Source organism: Balaenoptera acutorostrata, chromosome 4 (assembly GCF_949987535.1).
Source record: "Balaenoptera acutorostrata chromosome 4, mBalAcu1.1, whole genome shotgun sequence".
Taxonomy (NCBI): Eukaryota; Metazoa; Chordata; class Mammalia; order Artiodactyla; family Balaenopteridae; genus Balaenoptera; species Balaenoptera acutorostrata.
This window is the reverse complement of record NC_080067.1, coordinates 63118607-63125285: the sequence shown is the minus strand read 5'-3', so window position 1 is coordinate 63125285 and position 6679 is coordinate 63118607.

Here is a 6679-nt window from a genome sequence, read left to right as displayed (position 1 = left end):
TAAATGTGGAAATTTAAAAAATCTCCATGGATGATCCAGATGTAGCAAGGATTGAGAACCACTAGTAGAGTTAATTAGTGAATTAAAAACAAAATAGTGTGAAACAAGTAATTAAGATTTTCTATTATAAATAAGATGTGCTAGAATAGATTTGAGCATTAGGAGGATATTAGCCATAAAGAAAGCAACTTTCTAGTGATGGCACAGAGAAGTCAGACCATGAAGGGTTAAGAAGACAGAAAAACGGGGAATGGAGGCCAAAGACTAGAAGCTGTTTTCTGGGAGAACCCTGACCCCTCTACTCACTAGCTGATTAACTGTGGGACTTGGGAAGGTCTCTGAGTCCCCGGGATTCCTAACTGTAAGGCAAGAATAATATTAGCCTTAGAGGTTGGTTAGGAAAATCAAATGAAACAATGAGTGAAGGTTTTACACATACACACGCATGCACACGCACACAGCACTTAGCATAGTGCCTCGTGCAATGTGAGCAGATAGGGTAGATCTGGACATTTTGGTTGGGAGAGCAGAAGGCTGAAATTACAAAAGTGGAGATAGATCAAGATCCTGTAGAAAATACAAGGGGACGGGGGGAGCAAAAGCATCAGCTGAAAGTGTTTCTTGGAAAGGAGGAGGACCCCTTTCCTCTGGTGGGGAGGAGAAGGAAGGAGAGGCTGAGCCAGTATAGAGGTGATTTGGCAACAGAGATATTTTGAGAGGGAGGAGGGAAGCTGAAGGAGACAAGGGTAAGAACCCTCACTCCTCTTCTCTGCAAAGAAAGAGGCAAGGTGAGAATTGCATAAAATGTTTCAAGTGCCAACAGCATTTGATGCACAAAAGCCACATTTTTGGTTAAAATAAATTGGTACCAGTCATCCTATCTGAATAAAAAATATAGGCAGCCTCCTTACTGTGTCACCTCCCTGCTTCTCCTCTTTTTTTTTACTGCATTACCTCTGGCACAGATACTTTCAAGGGTCATTTATTCATTCAGACCTTTTATTTTGAGCCTACTGTGTGGCAGGTCCCAGACCAGGGAGGTCCTCATGCTGAGGGTGGTACGGGGCAGTGGGGGTGTGGAGGGATGAGGGAGAAAAGCACAGTTCACCTCTTCTTGTGCATGGTGTGTGAACTTAGCAACTCAGAGAAGGCTGGGTGTTTCCAGGGCAGGAATCGTGTGGGTTTCTATTTGCATGGGTGTGTTGACACCTGCTTATTTCCCCAAATGAGCTGATTGAGATGGGACTATGAATCTACTTGAGTAGACATGTCCCATTTGGCCCAAGAAAGATACTGGCACACTGTATCAAAAAGCCTGGAAAAGAATACGTTGGGGGGAAAAAAAAAAGAATATGTTGAATCAAGTTTTAAAAAAAATTCCTGAAACATAATTATCCAATTTCTTTTTTTTTTTTAATTAATTAAGTTATATTTTGGCTGCGTTGGGTCTTAGTTGCTGTGCGCAGGCTTTCTCCAGTTGCATCAAGCGGGGGCTACTCTTTGTTGTGGTGCGCAGACTTCTCATCGCAGTGGCTTCTCTTGTTGCAGAGCTCGGGTTCTAGGTGCACGGGCTTCCGTAGTGGCTCACGGGCTCTAGGCGCGTGGGCTCAGTAGTTGTGGATCATGGGCTCTAGAGCGCAGGCCCAGTAGTTGTGGCGCACAGGCTTAGTTGCTCCATGGCATGTGGGATCTTCCCGGACCAGAGCTTGAACCTGTGTCCCCTGCATTGGCAGGCGGATTCTTAACCACTGCACCACCAGGGAAGTCCCTCCACTTTCTTAACAAGGAGGACAGTAGTGTTCAATCCTTTCAGACCCAATGTCCTCTTCATAGCAAATATCAATACTTTACTATTCTGAAATGAGATCCATAGATGATATAACCTACCTACACATGTTTAAAAAATATAATACCCTAACTGTTATATAGAAGAAATTAAAGTTGAGTAAATTCCCATTTAGTATGTAATTCTCCATGCGAATTCTTAGGCATGGCCACATCAGTGGTACAGTGAAGTACACATGCTGACATTTATATGGATAGTCACGTTGGATGTGACAGCTGAAAACATAGGCTGATTTGGGTTTTATTATATTGGTAACTCAGATACCACGTGCAGCTTTGCTGATGGTGATATACGTTTCCAAAATGGTGAAGAACTTTTGATAAAGTTCTGAACAAAACAAATACACATTTCTCTCAATTTTCACAGTAGGTGCATTTTGGAAAATTCAACAAATATTGAAAAACGCAAAAGCCAGTCAAACACAAGATATTTTGTGTTCGTATGTAAAACGGTGTTTGATTTTAGCTCAGATCATTATTAACAGACTTTTCATCTACATGAATGTCCAGCGGGAACGTGGAAAGTTCCATGGCACTCAGGGCAATTGTTTGTTGTTTGGGACTTTCCTGCAAACTGCAGGACATCTGCCACATCTGGCTGTCCACTCCAATCATGGTGACAACCAAGAAACACCCGACAGGTTTCCAAAATGTCCACCAGGGGGTGGCCCCGTCCCCTTTGAGAATCACTGCTGTGTAATATGTGACTATAATTGAACTCTACACTAAGAGAAGCTCACTAAATGCTTGTTGGATAGAATGACTAAGAATCTTGCAGATCCTCACAACCATCATTTTGAGCTTTAAGTCACACCATGGAAAGGCTGTAGATATAAATGGAAGATGTAGACAGGAATAGCCAAACGCTTCAATCTTGCAAGCCTATCCCAACTGGTTGGAAGTGGTTGCCTTTAATGCCATCCACAGAATAATTTCTGAGATAGTGTCCAGCTTGTTCAGTCATTCAGGAACTATATCCCGGGCATCTGTGCTAGGCACGGTTCTAGGAGCTGGTGGTACAGTAATGAATAAAACAGACAGACTCAGACCCTCACGGAGCTAAATTTTTCAGCTCACGGGGAATGGACATTAAAGGTGTCTGCAGTGGGATCAGGAGTCCACTAGCCAAAAATTACCTGAGCAAGGAGAGTGATCTGTATCTCTACTAACCTAGGAACTCTCCTGGAATTTTAAAAAATTAAGTGTCTCATATAAGTTCATTTTCATATACTTCGTTGTCTTCTCCTTGGAAAGAGAAACAGGAAACAAAACAAAACAACTTTTAGTTAATTGAGAATTCTGACTGAGTTTTTGTTAACAGAGTTATTCTATCATTTTAAAGGATGCATTAGAATTAATGACCACATATCACTTGACAAGAAATGAGGGCTTGGTCAAATCAGAAACAAGAATTTATCTAAAAGTAACTAAGACACCCGGACCTATCAAAACTTATGAACATCCTGTCTCTGCGAAGACCTGGCCACCAACATTCCTGGGCAAACCTTGAGGATAAGGCACATGTCCCAAGCCACTGAGTGAGAAGGCAGACTATTAGTAAAAGCTGGGCTTTGAATCTGATCTCTTCTGGAGTCCTGGACCTGCCGCTTCTTGCTGCGGCTTTGTGATTTGGGTCTCTGTGTCCTCATCTGCAAAATGAGTGAATGCCTACCTCCTTGGGTTATGTGACTAAGGGAAATAACGTTCCCAAGGCACTGAGCACGACACCCGGCGCAGGGTCGCTCAGGGTGCCTAAATTGTTATTACTTCTCTAGGAGAAGTAGGTTGAGGGCGGTTGGTTGGGTTCTCTTTTTTCTAGGTGAGCACTGTCACTCAGCAGCTGAGGTGGGGTGTTCTTGCATTATTGTCACTCCAGGAGAGGAGATAACTTTTCCTTGCAAACTAACTTATGGTTTCATATACTTTATTGGATCTTAAAGATGGAAAGTACATTAAACATCTGTTCCAACCCCCTCATTGCATAGAGGAATAAGCTGAGTTCCAGAGAGGTCTAGTGATCTGGGACTAGAAACAGTTTAGGATCCCAAGGACCATGCCTCCAAGACCTATTAAACCCATAACATGACCCAGGGTTTTCCAATGTATGAATGTAGGACGACCTGTATTAGGATCACATGAGGAGCTTTTCAAAATGCATGTTCCTGGGTGCTACACCCCAACTGTTTGATCGGAATCTCTAAAGATGGGGCCTGGGAATCTGTAGTGAATAGGTCACACTTGGAATCAAGTACCATTCAAGCAGTGATCAGTTGCCTTGACTTACATTATTATAAAGTATGTCTGTGCCCAGTGCCACCTGGTGAAGACTTGGACACAGTGGATTTCAAACGGGACCATAAATCAAGGGCTCTTGAACTATCTAACAATTTCAGCTATTGTTTCTATTAGTTTCTGCTTCAATTATCCAATGAGCTTTTGCTATGCCAGGTTGGACCAGTTCTGTGGCTCTTGTGAGGTTTTGTAACTCAGTGTAGCTCTCTGCTCTTAAAAATGCCCAAGAAGTGAATTAATGCATGTAAAGCCTTAGAACCATGACTGGCTCATAGAAAGTACTCAGTAAACGTTAGTCATTAGTATTATCACTCATCAGAGCAGGGAGACCATCTGCAGAGAGGTGACACTGGTTTCTCTGACATGAGCCCAGGTCATATAGGGTCAGTGTCCATTTGATTAGCAAAGATGTCTGGAGTTAGTCATTATGATAAAGGAAAAGGAAGATACCATCTAAGACTCTGTAAACGTGTAGCACAAATCATACTCCCTTATTGTTTGTTTTTCCTGCAAAGAGAATGTAAGATCACGTATTACTCTACTTTTGACAGTTTAAATTGCTGCTTGCACCAGCAAAAACTACTCATACCAGGATGATTGTTCAGTTAGAGGTTTATTTATTCTCCTACAAATAGCAGAGACAGACAAAGAACATAAGCTGTTGTATACTTTTTAGGTTGTTGTATATGATTTGTTCATCTCCAAATTTGAAGAGAGATACAGTTCTCATGAACATGGAGAATTTCAGCTACCAAAGAATTCGTAGCTCTAATAAGTAGTATATAATTGAGAGAATATGAAAATGAGTGAGGAAGTGGTTTCTCTAGCCTGGTGAAAGGGAGAGATGGTTCTTTTTTCCCTTGAGTAAAGCATCTGTTCAGTGCAAAAGAAAATGTGGAGCCAAGAATCCATGATGCCAGCATTTTACAGTAACATCCCCTCTCATCTTCAGATCTCACAACAGTTTATGGGCACTAATCACACTCACTACATCACACTCACACAACTCACACTGAATTTTATTTACTTTCTTTTTGCTAAGGAAAACCAGGGCAGGGAATGTATAAAGTGTTACCTGAAGTTACAAACCTGAGATTTGAACCCAGTACCCAAATCCTCTGGCCCAGAGAGGGAGGGGGCCCAAATGGTGGGCTTGATGGTTGACTCATGGCTTTTGTGGAGTAGGAAGTGATTTCCAGCAACTCTGAGAGGAAAGAGTAAGCTGGGGACTCAGGGACGGTCTGAGGGACCAAGGGTGGGGATCAGAGATCCTGATGTACAGTGAAGGTCCGTGCACCTGGCGTCTCTTACCACCACACTCCTTCTGGCTTAGCTTGTGTGTTCCTGAATGGATGCATTGGGATTGCAATTCATAGCAACCACTCTAGGTTCTTCTTGAGAGGTAGGCTCTGAGCCTTGAGTGGAGTGTGTGTGTGTCGGGCACTTGTTGTTAGGGTGAGAGGGGAGTGGTCTGCTATTGGTGGTCAGAGAGGCCAGTCAGTTACCAAGTGAAGGGGCACCAGGAAGAAAATCAAAGGGTAACAGGTTAAGTTACTCCTTCCCACTTACCATGATGACCCTCTGTAAAAAGGAAGAAAAAACCAAGCGTAGACTGGGTCTGAGGTCAATCTCAGATGGCCAACTGTGCCAGCTACTTCTAAGACATACCAGACCCAGACTTGTCCAGGACCCAAAATAAATCTGTCTGGATCTATCAGAACTTTTGAATTGGGACTAAAAGTAATTTAAAATAACTCACTTTCTTTGTTCACACCTTCTTAAAATGAATTTTTAAAGATTCTGCATGACTATTTTCACTTAGGTGGAACTAGAATTATGAAATGGGAAGCCCCAGTAAAGGCGAGTGCAAATTCAAGTAGGGGGTCTTAGGGGCTCAGAAAGTACCCTATTTCTGAGGTTGAATCAAATACATAAAAATAACAGAAAGCCACTAATTTCTTCAAAGAGAGTTTACATACCAAATTGCAGGGGAATTTATTAGCACATCTAAATCTGAAAAAGAAGATTTATTATATATTTATAAGGCTGTTACAAGTAGGAAGCAGAAGGAAAAAATTCTAGTTGGTATCAGTTTTTATTCCAAATTGCATCAGTTCATTAAAAACAAATAATTTACAAAGGAACTAGTCCATAACTCTAATAGAAAATTAATACAAATCATAAGTATATAAGTATGTTTTTTTCATTAAGTGATATTAATACAGCTGCAAGTAACAGTTAATAAATATGGCTGTATATATATGATGTTTATAGATGAGATTATGCTTACGTTCTTGCTAACACCAATGTTTTGGAAAATGTTAAGATAATATTACCTTTACTAAAAAACACGCAGCAAAAGTAGTCTACCTAACATTCTATCATCATTTCGGTAAGCTACAATATAATAGTAATTTATGTTCATGATTTCGTGGTATCGAAAGATCCCCCAAATGTCTTTTAGTTATTAAAGAAATATAAAATATCATTTGATACAGTTTTTTAAAACTTTGTTAGAGTTTTAATGGTGAGTTATTTTATG